This window comes from Pseudophryne corroboree, chromosome 8 (assembly GCF_028390025.1).
Source record: "Pseudophryne corroboree isolate aPseCor3 chromosome 8, aPseCor3.hap2, whole genome shotgun sequence".
Classification (NCBI taxonomy): Eukaryota; Metazoa; Chordata; class Amphibia; order Anura; family Myobatrachidae; genus Pseudophryne; species Pseudophryne corroboree.
This window is the reverse complement of record NC_086451.1, coordinates 298,143,937-298,167,804: the sequence shown is the minus strand read 5'-3', so window position 1 is coordinate 298,167,804 and position 23,868 is coordinate 298,143,937. Positions and strand designations below refer to the sequence as shown.

The 23,868-nt window shown below is 45.9% G+C and overlaps 1 protein-coding gene across 1 annotated transcript in view; it reads left to right on the top strand.

Annotated features, from left to right (window-relative positions):
• The window catches only part of LHFPL1 (LHFPL tetraspan subfamily member 1), a 65,259-nt gene that overhangs the window by 7,357 nt on the left and 34,034 nt on the right, over positions 1–23,868 (top strand). The window lies entirely within an intron of this gene.

Below are 23,868 nucleotides of genomic sequence, written 5' to 3'. Positions count from 1 at the left end.
TCTGAAACAAAGGCTTTTGCATTCTTGTACCATGTACATATAACCATGGGATTAGCTGTAGTGGGAGCAGGGGCTGATATTTCTATGGGGCACAGTGGCTGTGAGGCCACGGATACAAGTCATGTTGTTGTCTGCAAAATTTCTGAAATTAGTTGTTAAGCAATTGAGTCCGGCCTTTTCCCCTGTCTTTACACTCACTGTAAATTGCAATTTTCTCATCCCTGAAGGCCCTCCAGATGTGGGCTGTCATGTATTCAAATACGGCCACCAGGGATGGAATACTTGAAGCACCGCCATTGCAAATAAGGTGAAAAATGAAAGGGAAAAAATTACCTAGGCAACTGCTATGGGGCATAACATTAACTTAGGCACTACTATGGGCATAAAATTAACTAGGGTACTGCCATGTGGCATAACATTAAATAGGGAACTCTCATGGTGCATAAAATTAACTAGGGTACTGCTATGGGGCATAACATTAGCTAGGGTACTGCTATAGGCCTAACATTAACTAGGGTACTGCTATGGGACATAACATTGTCACACTCTACTATGGGGAAAGACATAACTAGGGAACAAATATGCAGTAACATGTGGTGGGGTGAGGCAGAGCCTTTCCTGTCATACTAATGATTGCGCCAGAGTTTTGACTGTATATAGTATGTGAAAGATACAAAGAATATGTTAGAAATATCCTCTTTGTATTATTCTGATTATCTTTATAGTCAAAACTCTGGAGTAAAAAGTCTATGGCAGGTGAAGCAGTGCCTCTCCTGCCTGCCTCACCAAATTTCCAGGAGTTTATACTGCTGCACCTGTGCATAATACCAACATGAACCCTTTGGCTCATATATTGTGTGTAAATCTGGCTCTGGTACTAGCCAGTGCCTCTTGAGCCATTTACCTCACCGCACGTCCCTGATACTAGGGCACTACTATGAGGCATAACATTAACCAGAGAACTACTTTGGTGAATAACATCAACTTTGGACACTACTATGGGGCATAGAATAAATAACACTGCAGAGAGAGATGTCATCTAGAAGCACTGAGGTAGGGCCCCTTGTAAATGTTTCTATGGGGCCCATTATGTTTTGGCATCTACCCCTATACATTCCAAAACTGTATGATATTTACAACAGGAAAAACAAAGTTGAAACATTTTAAGAAGACTAACTCCAAAATGATGATCATCTATTTCTCATTGTAAATTTTACCTCCTCATTCTTCTAATCCAGTGGTTCTCAAACTCGGTCCTCAGGACCCCACACAGTTCATGTTTTCCAGGTCACCCAGCAGGTGCACAGTATATCACCAACTGTCACATTTTAAATATTCACAGGTGACCTGGAAAACATGAACTGTGTGGGGTCCTGAGGACCGAGTTTGAGAACCTGTGTTCTAATCTTTTAATATTTCTGTACAAAATCAATCCTATAAGGCTACCTACAGCAAAAGTTTATACAGTGCTTTTCAAGGGAATAGCTAATTAAAATTATACAACTGCTGAGCAAACATTGTAAAGAAAAATGTTATTGGTAAAAAAGTTTGTGACTTTTCTGTTATTACGTGAACATTACCTTTATGTTCTTGATAGGCCAATTATAGATTTGTCTAGTTCCATAGTAGTTATGCCTCTTAGAAATGATTGCTAATACAGGTAATACATACCAGTACCTTCCCCAAATAAGAACAGAGAGGTATATGGTTAACTAGTTTCACTGTCCTACACATGTTCATAATCTAAAATTATAGAGTTATTGTCAATTAATGTCCTTATGAGAGAGCTCCTAAAGAAAGCAGATGTGGAATGTATACACTGTTCTGCTATTTTTTATACAGTATACGGTATGCCGACTGCCGGGATCCCGACAGCCGGCATATTAACCGCATCCCCCTCCATACGTCTGTTACGGTCATAAAGGAACATTGATTATCAGGCCTATGCTCCTCTCCTTGTCCGTGTCAGCTGGTCCTATCGTACTGTCTATGGCCAGCTTATATACTGAATTAGGTTTGTTTACATTATTCTTAGACCACCAGAAATGTCTTGAAATGCCTTTTCCTCCATTCTAAATTGCATTATATAACTTATTGTATGGTTTGTATGTATGTACAGTATATATGTATGTATGTATGTATGTATGTATGTATGTATGTATTTATTTATTTATTGTGACTGTGTTAGACAGGTATGGAATGGATGTGATGGACAGATATGTACTGATGATAGCCATGAACAAGTGTTGTGAATGTGTCTTGCAGAATCAAAATTCTTTGTTCAGTCAAATATTATAGTCAATGTACTGTAGTTCAAATAATCAGAATATAGTTTTACACCAATTGGCCGTTGCATATATCTGTCTCATAAATGCATTGTTTTGCACTTTAACAAACACACTTTAATAAACACACACACACACACACACACACACACACACACACACACACACACACACACACACACACACACACACACACACGTAAATAATAACAACTTTGGTTTACCTGTGCCCGATCATATGTGATAGGTACAGTCACATAAGAAAGCTATTATTGTTCTACACTTAGAGAGGTTTCATTGGAACACAAGCTCAGGAGATGGGACATGTAAGACTGTAAAACAAAATACAAATACATCCATCTTTGGCTATCCTGGGGCACACTATAAACAAGTCTGGGAACTTTCTTGGCAGCATTTGCTGTCTCTCTGCTCTGTATTGTTCTTTTTCACTGTACAGATGTATTGTCCAATTTCTATAGAAGACTTAGAACAGAGAGTTCTGGGACATCTTGTTCCTGATATCAAGTAACATGCACAGAAATGATACTGTGTGTGCAGAGCTGCATTTTATTTATTCTTTGATAGTGAATATCCACTAATAATTGAGTATACAACCAACAGCCATATACCCCTCTGTTACCCCTTTCAGGCTTACTTAAACATCTGGGGTTTTTGGTCTTGAAGTACATTCTGTATGTCTGAAAGGAAGTAGTGAATTTCCCATTAGGCAGATATGGTACGTGCCTACGGTCGGCACCTACTGGGGGCAAAACTTGGATGCATGTGTTGGTACTGTCAGACTGAAATGTACTAGTAGCTGCTAAATATTTCCACTGTACTGTACTGTACCATATGCCATCATGAATAGAGTGTAAATGGGTAAGACATGCACATACTGCCCCTGTAAGCTGTCCTACTTAGTAAATATGTATACATGATTAAATATAATACAAAATGTCATAGCCAGTTTTATAGAGTAATAAAAAAACCCACTATCATCAAATCAGGGCTTATAACCAATCAACCATATCTGTTGTGCCTAGGGGCGCCCTCTCCCATAAATCCGCCCCTGCTGAGAGGAAATGACCCAGGACTTAGACCGTGTTCATTGCCATGGTCGGGCTGAGACCCAGGAAATTGCCGGTTTGCTAGATCCAGCAATTTTCCAGGTCTGATGTCTGAAAGGGGTATTACCAACACCCCTTCTCCCATTGAGAAAATGACATATAAACAATGAATAAAGCTGGCATATGCCTTGCATGGTAATTATGGGTGACAATATACATCAGACAAAAGCTAAACCTTCAATGAAAGCTATCCCGGGACAGAAACATCAATTGTGCAATTTGGGAAATTAGTGGCAAAGGGCCTAATTCAGACCTGATCGCTGGGCAGCGATTTTTGCTGTCCTGCGATCAGATAGTCACCGCCTACAGGGGGAGGGTATTTTCGCTGTGCAAGTGTGCGAACGCATGTGTAGCAGAGCTCCACAAACTGATTTTGTGCAATCTCTGCGCAGCCCAGGACTTACTCAGCTGCTGCGATCACTTCAGCCTGTCCGGGACCGGAACTGATGTCAGACATCCTCCCTGAAAACACTTGGACATACCTGCATTTTTCCAAACACTCCCTGAAAACGGTCAATTGCCACCCACAAACGCCCTTTTCCTGTCAATCTCCTTGCGATAGCCTGTGCGATCGCTTTTTTAGCACCATTTCGTCGCTATGCACCGATGTCCACTGCAGTTGTCTGACACGCCTGCGCATTGCGGTGCATACACATGCACAGTTCGGACTTGATCACAGGCTGTGAGAAAACGCAGCCTAGCAATCAGGTCTGAATTACCCCAAAAATGCCATGATGACCTTAAGATATCATCTTTAAATCCAATTAAATTATCCAAAGCGTGCAGTTGAGATATTCTGCTGCGCAAATCGTGTATAATTAGGGAGAGCAACATTGCTCATTTTACTGTGTATCTCTATTTGGTTCTAACGGCACTCCGACTGCATTGCACATAACTGAGCTGTCCCAACCATAGAATGTTAATCTTTTTTTTCTATATCCTCAAAATGGGAGTTTCACCTACTGTATCTTCATAAAGTCATTTTAAAATCATTAACAGTATTCAGAGGCTGTTAAAGACACATTACTTAACAATCCCTTGTAGTGTTTACGTCTGAGTAGTTCACATTGCCAGATACTGTAGCTTATTTCTCCTCAGATGTTTCAGGTGTGGTCAGTAATGAGCAGAGTTTGTAGGTTAATACCTTTTGTAGAACCAAAATGCTTTAATCCTCCTGAATAGCAGAGCTATCCCATATCCCATATCATTATACAGGATATTAAGGCATACGTTTATAAAGATATTACATTGGTATGCTGTAAAAATACAAATGCTGCATGGCTGCACTACAATTATTTCCCCTGTATGCCTACAGTTCCTAACTGTGAAGCCAGACTAATTGCAATGAAGTCATACATTATGTTACATAAATTTACAGAGTACATATTTGTATCCAAATAGCAACAAACCACTAAAAAATATTTAAATTAACAGCTGGAAACATGATATACAAATATAGCTATGCTTAGCTTTGCTGCCAAGTGTCTTATCCGCGGCAAAGCTGGCACGGCTAGAGTGCTCGTGACTATAATGCGCGCGTGTGCATCCTCTATGTGCAGCAGTGACGTGCAGAGGGGTGAGGTAGAGCCTTTCCTATCATAATTACGTTTGTGCCAGAGTTTTGACTGTATGAAGTATATAAAAAAAAATAGGATTTTAATTACCTACTGGTAAATAATTTTCTCATAGGTGGTCATTCCGAGTTGTTCGCTCGCTAGCTGCTTTTAGCAGCATTGCACACGCTAGGCCGCCGCCCTCTGGGAGTGTATCTTAGCTTAGCAGAATAGCGAACGAAAGATTAGCAGAACTGCTACTAAATAATTCCTTGCAGTTTCTGAGTAGCTCCAGACCTACTCCTAGATTGCGATCACCTCAGTCCGTTTAGTTCCTGGTTTGACGTCACCAACACGCCCTGCATTCGGCCAGCCACTCCCCCGTTTCTCCAGCCACTCTGCGTTTTTACCTGGAACGCCTGCGTATTTTAGCACACTCCCTGATAAACGTCCAGTTTCCTCACAGAAACACCCACTTCCTGTCAATCACACTACGATCACTCAAGCGATGAAAAAACGTCGCTCGAGCTTGTGCAAATCTCCAAAGTTTTGTGCTAAATTACTGAACGCATGCGTGCTGCGTACCATGCGCATGCGCATTTTCCACCTAATCACTCCGTTGCGAAAAACGGCAACGAGCGAACAACTCGGAATGACCACCATAGTCAGTAGAGGATACCGGGGTTCCATTTAGTACCATGGGGACGTACCAAAGCTCCCAAACCGGGTGGTCCACTAGGAGCCATGTGCACTTTAAGAATTTGATGGTGTGAGCTGGCTCCTCCCTCTACGCCCATCCTACCAGACACAGTCTAGGAAACTGTGCCCGAGGAGACAGACATACTTAGAGAAAAGGATATAAAGGATAGTGTTGAGATTCCGAACCAGCACACACAAACCAGAGGAAAGCTATGCTAACCCAACTTTAAATAGGAACAGCAACAGCTGAACCAACAATACTTAACCAAGTAACAGTGCAGGAAGAACGATGCACCTGGCGGGCACCCAGTATCCTCTACGGACTACCAGAAAAGGATTTACCGGTAGGTAATTAAGATCCTATTTTCTCTTATGTCTTAGAGGATACTGGGGTTTCATTTAGTACCATGGGGACGTACCAAAGCTCCCAAACCGGGTGGGAGAGTGCTGAGGTTCCTGCAGAACCGATTGACCAAACCGAAGGTCTTCAGAGGCCAAAGTATCGAACTTGTAAAACTTAGCAAACATGTTCGAACCAGACCAAGTAGCCGCTCGGCAGAGCTGTAAAGCCGAGACACCCGGGGCAGCTTCCCAGGAAGAACCCACCGACCTAGTAGAGTGGGCCTGTACAGATTTTGGAACCGGCAAACCTGCTGTGGAATAAGCATGCTGGATAGTGAGCCTGATCCAGCGTGCAATTGTCTGCTTTGAAGCAGGACACCCAATTTTATTGGGATCATAGAAAACGAACAGCAAGTCGGATTTCCTGTGATGAGCTGTCCTCTTTACGTATGCCTTCAAAGCCCATACAACATCCAAAGACTTTGAATTAGCAGAGGTGTCGGTGACAACCGTAACCACAATAGGTCGATTGATGTGAAACGCAGACAGCAATTTAGGAAGAAATTGCTGACGAGTTCTGAGTTCAGCTCTGCCTTCATGGAAGATTAAATAGGGGCTCTTGTGAGAGAACGCCCCCAGCTCCGACACACGTCTTGCTGAAGCCAAGGCCAACAGTGTGACGGTCTTTCATGTAAGATATTTTATGTCCACCTCCTGTAATGGTTCAAACCAGTCCGACTGGAGGAACTGCAGCACCAAATTGAGATCCCAAGGTGCCGTGGGAGGCACAAAGGGAGGTTGGATGTGCAGAACACCTTTCAAGAACGTCTGGACCTCAGGGAGAGAAGCCAATAGTTTTTGAAAGAAAATGGACAAGGCCGAAATCTGGACTTTTATGGAGCCCAGACGTAGGCCCACATCCACACCTGCCTGCAGAAAAAGCAGGAAACGTCCCAGATGAAATTCCACCGCAGAATAATTTCTTCTCTCACACCAAGAGACATATTTCTTCCAAATACGGTGGTAATGTTTAGACATTACCCCCTTCCTGGCTTGGATCATAGTCGGGATACCTTTGTTAGGAATCCCTCTTCTGGTTAGCATCAGCCGTTCAACTTCCATGCCGTCAAACGTAGCCGCGGTATGTCCTGATAGACGAATGGGCCCTGTTGCAGAAGATCCTCACGAAGAGGTAGAGGCCACGGATCCTCTAGAACAGGCATTCCTAACCACGGTCCTCAAAGCACACCAACAGTGCAGGTTTTAGTGATATCCAGGCTGCAGCACAGTTAGTTAAATCAAAATAACTGAGCTACTAATTAAGTCACCTGTGCTGAAGCCTGGATATCACTAAAACCTGCACTGTTAGTGTGCCTTGAGGACCGTGGTTGGGAATGCCTGCTCTAGAAGCATCTCCAGAAGGTTTGCGTACCAGGCCCTTCTTGGCCAGACTGGAGCAATGAGTATTGCTTGAATCTTTTCCCTTTTTATTATTTTTAGAATTCTTGGGATCAGAGGAATGGGAGGAAACACGTACACCATCTGATAGACCCATGGAGTCGTCAAGAGTGTCTACCGCCACTGCCTGTGGGTCTCTCGACCTGGAACTATACTGCTTTAGCTTCTTGTTGAGATGAGAGGCCATCATGTTGATTTGTGGATATCCACATCAATGTGTCAAGCACCTGAACACTTCCGGGTGAAGGCCCCACTCCCCTGAGTGCAGGTCGTGTCTGCTGAGGAAGTCTGCTTCCCAGTTGTCTACTCCCGGAATGAAGACCGCTGACAACACCACAGCATTTTTTTTTTTTGCCCAGAGGAGAATTCTTGACACCTCTGACATTGCTGCTCTGCTTTTCGTTCTGCCTTGTCGGTTTATGTACACTACTGCCGTCACATTGTCCAACTGGACCTGAATGGCCCAATCTTGAAGAAGATATGAGGCCTGCAGAAAGGCGTTGTATATGGCCCTGAGTTCCAGAATGTTGATTGGAAGGATGACTTCCTGACTTGACCATATTCTTTGAAACTGCACCCCCTGGGTGACTGCTCCCCAACCTCTAAGGCTTGCGTCCGTGGTTAACAGAATCCAGTTCTGAATTCCGAACCTCCAACCTTCGACGAGGTGAGAAGTCTGTAGCCACCACAGAAGGGAGATCCTGGCTTTTGGCGACAGACAGATCCTCTGGTGCATGTGAAGATGCAATCTGGACCATTTATCCAACAGATCGAGCTGGAAGGGTCTTGCGTGAAACCTTCCGTATTGAAGCGCCTCGTAAGAGGCCACCATTTTCCCCAGAAGGTGAATTCATAGATGCACCGATATCCGTGTTGGCTTCAGGACATCCTGAACCATCGACTGGATTACCAATGCCTTTTCCAACAGAAGGAACACTTTCTGCGACTCCGTGTCCAGTATCATTCCCAGGAATGGAAGGCTCAGTGTTGGCTCTAGGTGAGATTTCAGAAGGTTCAGAATCCACCTGTGATCCTGTAGAAGTTTGGTTGAGAGACTAATGCTGTCCAGCAACCTCACCCTGGACGCGCCTTTATCAGAAGATCGTCCAGGTATGGAATTATATTCACTCCGTTTGCGGAGTTTAAACGTAATCTCTGCCATCACTTTGGTGAATAACCTCGGTGCTGTGGAGAGACCAAAATGGCACGGCCTGGAACTGGTAGTGACAGTCCTGCAGTGCAAACCGTAGATAAGCCTGATGAGGCGGCCAGATCGGAATGTGAAGGTACGTATCCTCAGGGCCGGTGCAAGGTTTCTCGGCACCCTAGGCAAATTGTCAGCTGCCCCCCCCCCCCCCCCCCACATATATGTGTGTGCATGTAGTCTCATATTATATATATATATATATATATATATATACACACACACACATGGTCGAAGTGGAAATTTGGAAGTGGGGGTATGCAAAAGTCAAGGATGTAAATATGCATGTGCCTTCGGTGCGCACGCTCCAGAAAAGGGGGCGTGGTCACCCAAAAGGGGGCGTATCCCGTGTAGTAGAACCCCTTATACTATCTAGTACTGGTGCCCCTTTCAATTATAGCACACGGTACGAGCTGAAATTCACATTGTAGCACACTGAATAAGCCGAAATTCCCCTTGTAGCACACTGAATGAGCCGAAATTCACATTATAGCACACTGAATGAGCCGAAATTCACCTTGTAGCACACTGAATGAGCCGAAATTCACATTATAGCACACTGAATGAGCCAAAATTCACATTGTAGCACACTGAATGAGGCAAAATTCACATTGTGGCACACTGAATGAGCCGAAATTCACATTGTAGCACACTGAATGAGCCGAAATTCACATTGTAGCACACTGAATGAGCCGAAATTCACATTGTAACACACTGAATGAGCTGAAATTCACATTGTAGCACACTGAATGAGCCAAAATTCACATTGTAGCACACTGAATGAGACAAAATTCACATTGTAGCACACTGAATGAGCCGAAATTCACATTGTAGCACACTGAATGAGCCGAAATTCACATTGTAGCACACTGAATGAGACAAAATTCACATTGTAGCACACTGAATGAGCTGAAAATCACATTGTAGCACACTGAATGAGACAAAACTCACATTGTAGCACACTGAATGAGACAAAATTCACATTGTAGCACACTGAATGAGACAAAATTCACATTGTAGCACACTGAATGAGACAAAATTCACATTGTAGCACACTGAATGAGCCGACATTCACATTGTAGAACACTGAATGAGCCAAAATTCACATTGTAGCACACTGAATGAGCCAAAATTCACATTGTAGCACACTGAATGAGCCGACATTCACATTATAGCACACTGAATGAGACAAAATTCACATTGTAGCACACTGAATGAGCCGACATTCACATTGTAGAACATTGAATGAGCCAAAATTCACATTGTAGAACACTGAATGAGCCAAAATTCACATTGTAGCACACTGAATGAGCCGAAATTCACATTGTAGCACACTGAATGAGCCAAAATTCACATTTTAGCACACTGAATGAGCCGAAATTCACATTGTAGCACACTGAATGAGCCGAAATTCACATTGTAGCACATGGTACGAGCACATGGTACGAGCCAAAATTCACATTGTAGCACACTGAATGAGACAAAATTCACATTGTAGCACACTGAATGAGCCGAAATTCACATTGTAGCACACTGAATGAGCCGAAATTCACATTGTAGCACACTGAATGAGCCGAAATTCACATTGTAGCACACTGAATGAGGCAAAATTCACATTGTGGCACACTGAATGAGCCGAAATTCACATTGTAGCACACTGAATGAGCCGAAATTCACATTGTAGCACACTGAATGAGCCGAAATTCACATTGTAACACACTGAATGAGCTGAAATTCACATTGTAGCACACTGAATGAGCCAAAATTCACATTGTAGCACACTGAATGAGACCAAATTCACATTGTAGCACACTGAATGAGCCGAAATTCACATTGTAGCACACTGAATGAGCCGAAATTCACATTGTAGCACACTGAATGAGACAAAATTCACATTGTAGCACACTGAATGAGCTGAAAATCACATTGTAGCACACTGAATGAGACAAAACTCACATTGTAGCACACTGAATGAGACAAAATTCACATTGTAGCACACTGAATGAGACAAAATTCACATTGTAGCACACTGAATGAGCCGACATTCACATTGTAGAACACTGAATGAGCCAAAATTCACATTGTAGCACACTGAATGAGCCAAAATTCACATTGTAGCACACTGAATGAGCCGACATTCACATTATAGCACACTGAATGAGACAAAATTCACATTGTAGCACACTGAATGAGCCGACATTCACATTGTAGAACATTGAATGAGCCAAAATTCACATTGTAGAACACTGAATGAGCCAAAATTCACATTGTAGCACACTGAATGAGCCGAAATTCACATTGTAGCACACTGAATGAGCCAAAATTCACATTTTAGCACACTGAATGAGCCGAAATTCACATTGTAGCACACTGAATGAGCCGAAATTCACATTGTAGCACATGGTACGAGCACATGGTACGAGCCAAAATTCACATTGTAGCACACTGAATGAGACAAAATTCACATTGTAGCACACTGAATGAGCCGAAATTCACATTGTAGCACACTGAATGAGCCGAAATTCACATTGTAGCACACTGAATGAGACAAAATTCACATTGTAGCACACTGAATGAGCCAAAATTCACATTGTAGCACACTGAATGAGCCAAAATTCACATTGTAGCACACTGACTGAGCCGAAATTCACATTGTAGGACACTGAATGAGCTGAAATTGTGAAAGCAGGGACAGCCAGAGTGACGACAGGGAGAGAGAGACAGTGACGACAGGGAGAGAGAGAGTGACGACAGGGAGAGAGAGAGTGACGACAGGGAGAGAGAGACAGTGACGACAGGGAGAGAGAGACAGTGACGACAGGGAGAGAGAGAGTGATGACGGAGAGAGAGACAGTGACGACAGGGAGAGTGACGACAGGGAGAGTGACAACAGGGAGAGAGAGTGACGACAGGGACGACACGGAGAGTGACGACACGGAGAGTGACGACAGGGAGAGTGACGACAGTGACGACAGGGAGAGAGACGACAGTTACAGTGTGTGTGTTTGTAGGCAAAATACACAGACTATACATACACTCCACACACACATACTGTACATTTAAACAAACATATACATTGTACTGCACATATATGTACCTGGGTTGGAGAGGAGAGACACTGCCAGCCACAGAACAGCCACTGGAATGATGAGGACACACCACAGCATTGCACAGTAGCTCCCAGTATCTGCAGGCCACTATGCCGGCAATAGATCCCTCATCCCCGCAGCGGCAGCTGCGATCGCGGCTTTCTAAAATAAGGAATGCAGTCCATCAGGGGGAATTTCTGGGTGCCCATAACACCCCCCCCCCTGCGTGTGCTACGGGGTATGGTGCATGGGGGGGGGCAGTGAGAGAGTCGCGGCAGGATGAGGGGGGGGGGTAATATGGTTACTCTGATGAGTAACACATTGGAGCCTGCATTCGTAGCAGGGGGGGGCAGCAGGTAAACTGCCGGAATATGTCACTGGGGGGCTGGCTGGAATTCGCATATGGGCGCCGGAACTGAACCTGCACTCGCGGCAACAGGGGTAGGGGGACAGCCGTTCGCAATCACGGGGGGGGGGGGACACTCGCGGGAGCATAACCTCTGAGCCTGTGGAGGGAAGGGGGGGTGGCTAGAAGTAATATGCTGCACCCCCCAGTCCGCAATTCGCCATGGGAACGGGGGGGAGGGGGAGACAAGACACATGCCAGTGCCGGCAATTGGTGGGAGGGGGAGGGATGGGTGCAGGCATCATGCTCGAGATCGGAGGGGCAGGGGGTGCAGGGATCAGTTTGAGAATGTTGTAATGGAGCGGGGGCCAGGTCAGGATTATGCAAGGCAAGGTGCTATCACTGGGGGGGGGGGGCGGCAGCAACTGAGCAGCTACAACATTCCTGCTCCTCTTCTCTTACGGAAGAGCAGGAGAGAATAAAGAAAGCATGTTTTAATCATCTTATAGTGCCGCCCTCCAGTGGCCGGCGCTCATAGGCAGCTGCCTAAAGCTGCCTAATGGTAGCGCCGGCCCTGCGTATCCTTGATATCCAGAGACACTAGGGGGTAAATTTACTAAGATGGGAGTTCTATTAAAGATGGGATGTTGCCCATAGCAACCAATCAGATTCTACTTCTCATTTATCTAGCACCTTCTAGAAGATAATACCTGGAATCTGATTGGTTGCTATGGACAACATCCCATGTTAAATAGAACTCCCATCTTAGTAAATTTACCCCTAGGAATTCCCCTTCCAAGCTGTGGCACTACAAGTGCCAGCAGCACAAAGTAATTAAAACACTGCAAGGGCCTGCAAGCACAAAGCAACTGTGGCACTACAGGTGCCAGCATGACTGTGTAATAAAAGTGCTGCTGGAGCTGCACAGAACTGATCCAGCAGCCCACAGCTTGCAGCACAGGAGGGGTTAACAGCCCAGCTCACAGCAATACAGATCAGCCTGCAAAAAGCAAAGGCAGGACTCACCAATTTGCATCCCATGGCGGGAAATCCCAGATGGAATGTCTCCCCGGGAATCAAAGGCTACAAAAGGTTGTCCTGCAGCAGCAGGGGTGTGCAGCCCTGGAGTCTGGAGGAGGCAGTCTGCCTAAGGAGATCTGAGTGTAGTGGCCTGAAGTCTGTGCTGAGGGTACAGGCTGGCAGTGTGCGGAGAGCACTGGCCAGTAAGAACAGCCGGCAGCCTGTCAGCCCCACCAGCCAGCGTGCAGCTACGAGGGCCAGAGAGAGTGAACCAGCGTCCCTGGAGCTGAAGCATCGGGAGCGGCCCCTGTGGAGAGAGAAGCCAGTGGAAGTATAGGCAGCGGCAGGAGGAGCGGAGGACCTGGCACACACATCCTGAACAGGCAGCCTCAACACCCAGCCTGACCGCCTCAGTAGCAGCCACAGCAGCAGCTCAGCCCACAGCAGAGGGGCTGGATTGGAGACCAAGAACCAGTGGGTTAAGCGGACCCAGCTGCAGCAACCGGGGTGCCCACTTCCCCTCTTTCCCTAAGCAGTGACAACAAATTTAGAAAAAAGAAAGAAAGGAATCTGTATTGTTGACGCACGTGAGAAGAAAAACTTGTATGGCATAAAATATAACCTTTATTATAATGTAATTAAAAATAGGATGTAATAGATTATCCCAGACTACAGTGAAACATAAAGGTTAAAATCACAAGAACTAACATATATGTGAACATGAGAAGATTGAAAATTGTGAATAAAGAGTTAAAAAATGTGTCCACGTGTTTTATAGTCCATTCCACCACTCAGTCACAGTCTGTATTGTGATATTATCAATAACTGAGCCAACAATTTGTTAGAATTGTAAGCTTACTATCAAAATATCTGAGTATATGTAGTATCTTAAAATCATACACCACCTACTCATTAGTAGGTGTATTACAGGAGAGCATCCATTGTCAAGAGGCTACAAGGGAAGGTAAGTATATTTATAATGATTTAGCTTCGGTTGGAAGATTCCTGCAGCTGTATTCCTTATTATCCAAAGATATACAGTGTCCTGTGGTCATACACCAACTTCTCATTAATAGGGCCATCACAATTGAGCATCCATTATCAAGAGGCTATGAGCAAAGGTAAGTGTAATTATAATAATCGAACTCCAACTGATAGATATTAGCAAGTACCTCTCAGGAGAGCATCCATTATCAAGAGGCTATAAACAAAGGTAAGTATGATTATACTAATCGGACTCCAATTGGAAGATTCTTATAGATGTTGAAACCGTGCATACATAATCCCAATGTAAATTCAATCGCATTCGTGAAGATTTTAAAGTATTGAAATGCCTCGAACCCACTTATTGTACCTTTAGAGAAATACTCATTTTCATTAGGCTAAGAGTGTGGGTTGATATATTTTTAAGGGTATAATAACCCTATCTTTACACGGTAACCAACATATAGATATTGTTGCAATATCTAGTCGTCCAAAATAGGTTCTAAGATTTGGAATAGAATCATAAATATACACCCAGATATAAGTGTCAGTAAAAATATAGTGTGATTGAAGTGGTTTGATTTTTGTGGAAAAGTTCCAAATTTATACTTTAATTTATTCTACATTGCACACATGCAACTGCTTAATGTTCAACAGTCAGTCTCATATTGTGCAGATAAATTAATAATCAATGTTGTCATATGTGGCATTACTCTCCGTTAGTACCAACAACAGTGCCTATAGGGTTTTTTTTTAATACCCATTCGTTACCCAGCAGCAGCAGAGCCCACAGCAGAGGGGCTGGATTGGAGACCAAGAACCAGGGGGTACGCGGACCCAGCGGCAGCAACGGGGGTGCCCACTTCCCCTCTTTCCCTAACCAGTGACCCACTTAAGGCCCAGAGCAGCAGGGGTGTCCCCTGTAGGAGAGGAGCAGCCAGCCTCAGCTCCCCCTATTCAACCAAGTGTGACCAGGGCAGCAAGGGGTTCCCCTGGCAGAGATAGAGTATCCGAGCAGGGAGCCTGCAGTGACGCTGATGCCCATATAAGGAGCAAAGCCAGTGCCTACAAGGGGGAAAGCCCTGAGCAGGGAGAGCAAGCAGGGGAAAATTTAGTGCCAGCAGTGAGGAGCGTGTGGAAAGAGCCCCAACATCCTTAAGTGTTCTGCATTTGAAGTGTTCTGCATTTGAAGTATTTTGCATTTGAAGTATTCTGCATTTGAAGTATTCTTCATTTGAAGTATTTTGCCTTTGAAGTATTCTGCATATGCAGCGTCAGCATCTGCCTCTACAAGTATCCTGTATCTATCTGTGATTTAGTGTTCATAAGCATCCTGTATTTAAAGTATTGCTACAGCACTCAGCCGTGTGCTTCAACAGTGTCTGTCCAGCATCCAGTTGTGTTCTTCAATAGCGTGTTCACAGCCGCTGTCATGCCCAGCCATGAGAGGGTCCAACAGCAGTGGTGAGTTCTTGCCATATAACACTTTTGTACACTGAACACTCACGGGTCACCCGTTTAACGATTTTGCTGAATGTTACTGACATTACTACGCTATGTTCTATAGTACTAAGCCTCCGAGTAATAGACTCCTTCATTATACAAGGGTTTTCAGTACAGAGGGCTTTATATGCATGCATGTATATCCCAACGTCTGTACAACGTAACAATTGAAATGGGATTTGAATATACCACCTGAACTTAAGCAGTACAGTTAAAAACAGGACCGTTGATAATTACCGATGTTGCATCTTGAATTGGGGATATGTGCACGTGATGTATGCTCTGATCCATGCTACTAATTTACTCTGAAATAGTTAAACCTTAAATGTATATATGCCTGCTGAGGTAGATATTGAATCGTTAGAGTGAATACAGTAATGTACTGCATTCATTAGAATAACCTATTGCAATGAACTGAACGGAATTATTTATTTGCATATTCTATTGAATATATATATATATATATATATATATATATATATATATTGTGTGGAATTACCCCACGGCAAGTGTCCCTCTGTTCTTCCCTTTTTTTATCTCGTATTCAAATAAAACGACCTCCAGTTGAGGCCTTAAAACGACAACACACGGTGTGGGCATGTACTCCTTCTACCCCTCCGATGCAAAAGAAGAACCCATGAGGGAGTGACTAATACCAGCTACCCCAGTGAGTGCATTACACCTCACACACCGTGTCAGGGTATTACAAGAGACTCCATCTTGAATCTGAACACTTGTAAGTACGGGTTCAATGATTTTAGATTCAAAATCGGCCTTACCGAACCGTCTGGTTTCGGTACTACAAACAAGTTGGAATAATATCCCTTGTTTTGTAGATGAGGTGGAACTGGAACAGTGACCTGAGTCTGTACCAGCTTTTGAATGGCATCCTGTAAGGTTATACTTGCCTCTTGTGAAACTGGTAAGCCTGATTTGAAGAATCTGTGAGGTGGGAGCTCCTGAAACTCCAGTCTGTAGCCCTGGGAAATAAGATCTATGACCCAGGGATACTGGCATGATGTTGTCCAGATGTAACTGAAAAATTTTAGTCAGGCTCCCACCTGACAGCCCTCCAGGCATTGCGGTCCACCTTTATGCTGAAGCCTTTGAGGAAGCAGAGCCTGAGCTCTATTCCTGAGCACCTGCAGTTGCTGGTTTGCGTGGTTTACCTCTTTTGCCTCTGGAGGCCATAGAAGCACCTCTGGATTTTACCTTAAACTTGGCTGTCCGAAAGGACTGTAAATTTGAAGCTGAATAAGCTTTCCTGGCTCGGGGAGCTGCGGAAGGAAGATACGTAGACTTACCCGCAGTAGCTTTGGAGATCCATTTGTCTAGTTCATCTCCAAACAAGGCCTCTCCTGTGAATGGTAGGCCTTCCACGCCTTTCCTGAAGTCCGCATCAGCAGTCAACTGGCGTAGCCATAAGCCCCTGTGTGCTGACACTGCCATAGCGGTGGTGCGTGCATTAAGCAAGCCTATCTCTTTTATGGTTTCCACCATAAAGTTCACAGAGTCCTGTATATGCTGCAGGAGTAAAACAACATCCTCCCTAGACAAGGAATCTAACCCCTCAATTAGGTTACCTGACGATTTAGCAATGGCTTTTGTGATCCACGCACATGCAATAGTGGGTCTCTGGGCTACCCCAGCAGCTGTGTACAATGATTTGAGTGTAGTCTCAATTTTACGATCAGCCGTGTCTTTTAGGGAGGCTGCACCAGGGACAGGCAATACAATTTTCCTTGACAGCCTAGATAGAGACTGATGCGTCCACTATCGGTGGATTTTCCCATTTTTCCTATCCTCCAGAGAAAAAGGAAAAGATGAGAGCAACCTTTTAGGGATTTTAAATTTCTTATCAGGATTAACCCACAGTGCTTCAAACAGCGTATTCAATTCCTTTGATGCAGGAAAAGTATCTGAGAACCTCTTTTTTACATTAAAATAAGATTCCTCACACTCCTCTGACACCTTATCAGGAATTTGCAGAACATCTCTGATAGCCTCTATAGGAGCCTCTCTTCCCTGTGACAGAGTAGCATCCCCTCTCCCCCCCCCCCCCTCCAAATCCACCTCGCCCTCCAGTGGCAAATGCAGGATTTTGAAAGGGGGGTTTCCAAATAATTGGTAACAGACCAGAGAAAGAAAGTCGAACCAGAATAAGCCTGCAACATAGGGGGGTGTCCAATTATAGCCGATCCTCTTTCGGCTTGTAAAAAAAGGACGGATATCGCGAATAATGACCGATGGTCATTGCTGCGGTATCTAATTAAGGTAAATTTTCATCCTCCTATAACGTACCCATGATCGAACAAAATTCATGTGATCGGGGATAAGTCCCTGATCCCATGTGTTATTGCAGCTCCAGCAGCCGCTTATTGCGGACTATGCAGAAGCATAAGGTGGCACTCATTGCAGGAATAATCAGACAAGAGACGTTTCAATGATATTCAATGTTGGCGACCCCGTGTGACATCATCTTTCTGCGTCACCGGGACCTGCAATCAGATGGCGCCATGTATAGTCCGGATAGCTAAGTCCTATTTCAATTTGATGAAAATATTGAATTGAATAACATTGGAACTTCAGTGAACTCATCATTAATTGCCTGATTATTCCTGCAATGAGTCTAGGATGTGACTGGGGCTCTGTGATTGTTTACACTCAACAACAAACCTAGAAACCCCCCCCCCACACCCCCATATTCAGAAAGCACAGTTACTATCATCCCCTCCCAACAGCACCCCCCTCCATAGATAGACAGTGCAGGAACCATAGTCACCCCCCCCCAGCAGCACCCCCACCCCTCTATAGACAGCACATGCACCATCCATGTTCAACCATCCCCCCACCCCAGCACAGGCACCACATTCAAGGAGAGCATAGAATACTGCTGCCTACCTGCCGCCGCCCGCCCCCAGCCCCCCTCCCCATTCTCATTGCCAGATAATTTCATGGAAATATTAGAGATCATTCCTTTAATGGAATTAACCCACTCCGGTTCAGCCCCACTATTCTGGGAAGGCGCACTACCCAGAGTACCCAGTAGTGAGCCCCCTGGTGAAGAGGGGTTCAGCACAATTAATCCACAGAGAGCCCTTCAGGGAGACACAGAGTTATTTGGAGCCAGCCCCCACCGTGCCCTTATCGCTAATGCAAAGCTTAGCCGGGTCGCAGACTAAGTACCCTGATAGGGGACTTAGTACACTAATAATCGCACCCCCCCTGCTTTGACCCCATGGTACTGCTGAGGTAATCTGGAGTCTCTCCGGAGGAGCTGCGTGTCCGTCAGTCAGCATCTGTGTCCACTGCAGAGGGAAAATGGTGCTGTGAGCAGCTGAATCCGCTCACAGTGAAGGCCCCGCCCCTTCAATGGCACGCGGTCTTCCTGTTTTTTTATACTGGCTGAGGTAATCTGGTGCTTAATTGGAGAGAAACCGTTTTAAGGCTGCTTTTGACAGTGTGGGTACTGTGTACAGTGTACTGAGTCACAGCTGTGTACTGTGTCTGGAGACGCATTCCGCCCCGGTTAGAAACTGTGCATCTCCGTACCCTCATGCCGACATAATGGCCAGCGACCCGCTAACCGGGACGCCGGCTTAGTACTCACCACTCTTCTTTCTTCTGGCTCTGTTAGGGGTCAAACGCCGTCAAATGCAGCCGCGGTAAGTCCTGATACACGCAAGGCCCCTGTTGTAACAGGTCCTCCCGAAGAGGAAGAGGCCAGGGATCTTCTATGAGCAACTCCTGAAGATCTGGATACCAGGCCCTTTTTGGCCAATCTGGAACAATGAGGATCGCCTGAACCCTTGTTCTTCTTATAATTTTTATCACCTTTGGAATGAGTGGAAGTGGAGGGAACACATAGACCGACTGAAACACCCACGGTGTCACTAGGGCATCCACCGCTATCGCCTGAGGGTCCCTTGACCTGGAACAATATCTCTGAAGTTTCTTGTTGAGGAGGGACGCCATCATGTCCACTTGAGGAACTCCCCAACGACTTGTCACTTCTGCAAAGACCTCTTGATGAAGACCCCACTCTCCGGGATGTAGATCGTGTCTGCTGAGGAAGTCTGCTTCCCAGTTGTCCACTCCTGGAATGAAGACCACTGCCAGAACGCTGGCATGTCTTTTCGCCCAGCGAAGAATCTTCGTGGCCTCGGCCATCGTCGCTCTGCTCTTTGTTCCGCCTTGGCGGTTTATGTACGCCACTGCTGTCACGTTGTCTGACTGAATCAAGACCGGCAGACCTCGAAGAAGATGTTCTGCTTGCAGTATGCCGTTGTGGATGGCTCTTAATTCCAGAATGTTTATGTGTAGACAAGCTTCCTGGCTTGACCACTTTCCCTGAAAGTTTCTCCCCTGTGTGACTGCTCCCCAGCCTCGGAGGCTTGCATCCGTGGTCACCAGGATCCAATCCTGAATCCCGAACCTGTGTCCCTCCAGAAAATGAAAACTTTGCAACCACCACAGAAGGGAAATTCTGGTCCTGGGAGATAGAATTATTTTCCGGTGCATGTCCAGGTGAGACCCAGACCACTGGTCCAGCAGGTTCCACTGAAACACCCTGGCATGGAACCTGCCATACGGAATGGCCTCGTAGGCTGCCACCATCTTCCCCAGCAACCGAGTGCAGTGAAGAACTGACACCTTTACCGGTTTCAGAATCTGTTTTACCATGTTCTGTATTTCCAGAGCTTTTTCCACTGGAAGAAAAACTCTCTGTATCCAGAATCATACCCAGGAATGACAGCTGTGTCGTTGGATCCAACTGTGATTTTGGCAAATTTAGGAGCCAACCGTGTTGTTGTAGAATCGTCAGTGAAAGAGCAACATTCTTTAAAAATTGCTCCTTGGACCTCGCCTTTATGAGGAGATCGTCCATGTACGGGATAATTGTGATTCCCTGCTTGCGCAGGAGAACCATAATTTCCGCCATTACTTTGGTGAAAATCCTCGGAGCCGTGGACAGACCAAACGGCAACGTCTGAAACTGGTAATGACAATCCTGCACAGCAAATCTCAGGTAAGCCTGATGTGGAGGATATATGGGGACATGTAAGTAGGCATCTTTTATGTCGACCGACACCATAAAATCCCCCTCCTCCAGACTGGAGATCACTGCTCGTAGAGACTCCATCTTGAACTTGAATTTTTTCAGAAAGAAATTGAGGGATTTTAGGTTTAGAATCGGTCTGACTGAGCCATCCGGCTTCGGGACCACGAACAGGCTCGAATAAAAGCCTTCCCCCTGCTGAGATGGGGGTACCGTGACAATCACTTGATTTTGACACAACTTTAGTATCGCAGCGCTTACTATCTCCCTTTCTGGAAGAGAAGCTGGCAAGGCCGATTTGAAAAATCTGTGAGGGGGCACATCTTGAAACTCCAACTTGTACCCTTGGGATACTATGTCTACTATCCAAGGATCCAGGTCTGAGTGCACCCAGACCTGACTGAAGAGTTTGAGACGTGCCCCCACTGGAGCGGACTCCTGCAGAGGAGCCCCAGCGTCATGCGGTGGATTTGGCAGAAGCCGGAGAGGACTTCTGCTCCTGGGAACTTGCCACAGCCTGTGACCTTTTTCCCCGTCCTCTTCCCCTCGCAGCAAGGAAGGAGGACCCACGTCCTTTTTTTGAATTTATTGGGCCGAAAGGACTGCATCTGATAGTGAGGCGATTTCTTCTGCTGTGCAGGGACATAAGGTAAAAATTAAGACTTACCCACGGTAGCCGTAGACACCAGGTCAGTGAGGCCGTCGCCAAATAAGACCCTACCGTTAAACGGAAGAGACTCCATCGCCTTCTTAGAGTCATCATCAGCATTCCATTGATGTATCCACAACACTGAGACCGCCATGGCATTGACCCTTGAACCCAAAAGGCCAACATCCCTTACAGCTTCTTTTAAATATGCTGCAGCATCCCTGATGTGAACCAGAGTCAAAAGCACACTAGCCCTGTCTAGGGAATCTACCTCAGATGACAAGTTATCTGCCCACCGTTCAATAGTGCTACTCACCCATGCGGAAGCAACGGCAGGCCTGAGTAGCGACCCCGTAGTGACATAAATAGATTTCAGTGTATTTTCCTGCTTACGATCCGCAGGATCCTTTAGGGCTGCCGTGTCAGGAGACGGAAGTGCCACCTTTTTGGATAGACGCGATAAAGTTTTGTCTACCGTGGGGATTGACTCCCACCTTTCCCTGTCCCCAGAAGGGAACGGATATGCCAGTGGAATTCTTTTGGGAAAATGTATCCTTTTATCAGGATTTTCCCAAGCTTTTTTAAAAAGTGCGTTCAGCTCATGAGAGGGAGGAAACGTTACCTCAGGTTTCTATCCTTTATACATACAGACCCTAGTATCAGGAACAGAGGGGTCCTCAGTGATATGTAAAACATCTTTTATTGCCACAATCATGTACTGAATACTCTTAGCCAGTTTTGGATGTAATCTGGCATCACTATAGTCGACACTGGAATCAGAGTCCGTGTCGGTATCTGTATCTGCTATCTGGGTAAATGGCCGTTTCGGTGATCCCAAAGGAGCCTGGGCCTGTGACAAAGCATCTTCCATGGATTTCCTCCATGTCTGGTTCTTAGACTCAGATTTATCAAATCTCTTAGCTAACTTAGTCACATTTGCGTTTAAAACACTTAACATATTCACCCAATCATCTGTCGGAGGTGCCGACACTGCCACTCTCACAGAATTGTCTGTCCCCACTCCAGCCTCCTCCTGGGAAGAGCATTCAGCCTCAGACATGTCGACACACACACACGTACCGACACAACCACACTGGGGCTATAGGAGACAGGGGATCGGTATGAAATACCTCCAATCAAAATCCCGACGTTCAAAATCCCGACACCAATTGACCGATGGTCAAAATCCCGACAAGGTCAAAATCCCGACATGGACAAAATACCGACATTTAAAATACCGACTAGATCAAAATACGGACATGTAAAATGCCGACAGGTCAAAATACCGACATGCGGTTTTCGTTGTTTTTTTGTGTGTATGTCGACATAAGTCAACATGGACACCATATATACAATAAATCACCAAATATTGAGCGCCCCCCCCCCCCCGTTTTGCACCCTGTTACTTGGACAGCGTGGAGGTCAGGGCCAGTGTCTCTGCAGCCTTCTGTGGAGAGAAAAATGGCGCTGGTCAGAGCTGTGAGGGCTAAGCCCCGCCGACTACATGGCACGCTTCCGTCCCGCTCAAAATCTTTATACTGGCAGTGGTCCCTTAACTAGTGCATGGGCACTGTTAACTTCTATGCCAGTGCTGTCTGAGGTCTCCCCATGCTGCCCAGGGCGCACCCCCTGCGCCCTGCAGTGCCGTGATCTGCGTGGGAGCATGGCGCGCAGCGCGGCCGCTTCGCGGTACCTCAGACTCGTCTTCTGTTCTTCTCATACTCACCCGGCTTCAATCTTCTGGCTCTGTGAGAGGCAGTGTCGGCACGGCTCCGGGAACAAGCAACTAGGCGTACCAAGTGATCGAACCCTCTGGAGCTAATGGTGTCCAGTAGCAGAGCCCTTGAACTCTTAAGAAGTAGGTCTGCTTCTCTCCCCTCAGTCCCACGATGCAGGGAGCCTGTTGCCAGCAGGTCTCCCTGAAAATAACAAACCTTATAAAGTATTTTCCTGAGAAACTCTGGAGAGCTCCTCAGTGTGCATCCAGTCTCACTGGGCACAGAATCTAATTGGAGTCTGGAGGAGGGGCATAGAGCATACTTGCCTACATGCTATTTCTCCTCTCCGGGAGAAGCCTGGAGAGGAGACGCTGCAGGAGTCTTTGGGGGGCGGGGCCGGACTGTGACATCACCAAGCCCTGCCCCTCACCAGAAAATGCAGCGATTCGTGGGTCTGCGGGAAGTGGGCGGGGCTAAAATGATACGATTTCCGTCATTTTTAACCCCTTCTCCACCCAACGGACCCGCGAATACAGGAGATTATCTCTCCATCCTGCCCGCATCACTAGGGTGCGAGCAGGATGCAGGAGACCTGCCCACTCTTCCGGGGGTGCGGGGGGCTACCCAAAAAAACGGGAGCCTCCCGCAGCTTCCGGGAGAGTAGGTAAGTATGGCATAGAGGGAGGAGCCAGTTCACACCCATTCAAAGTCTTATAGTGTGCCCATGTCTCCTGCGAATCCCGTCTATACCCCAGGGTTCTTGAAGCATCCCCAGCATCCTCTAGGACGTATGAGAAAAGTCTATGGCAGGTGAGGCACTGCCACCCCTGCCT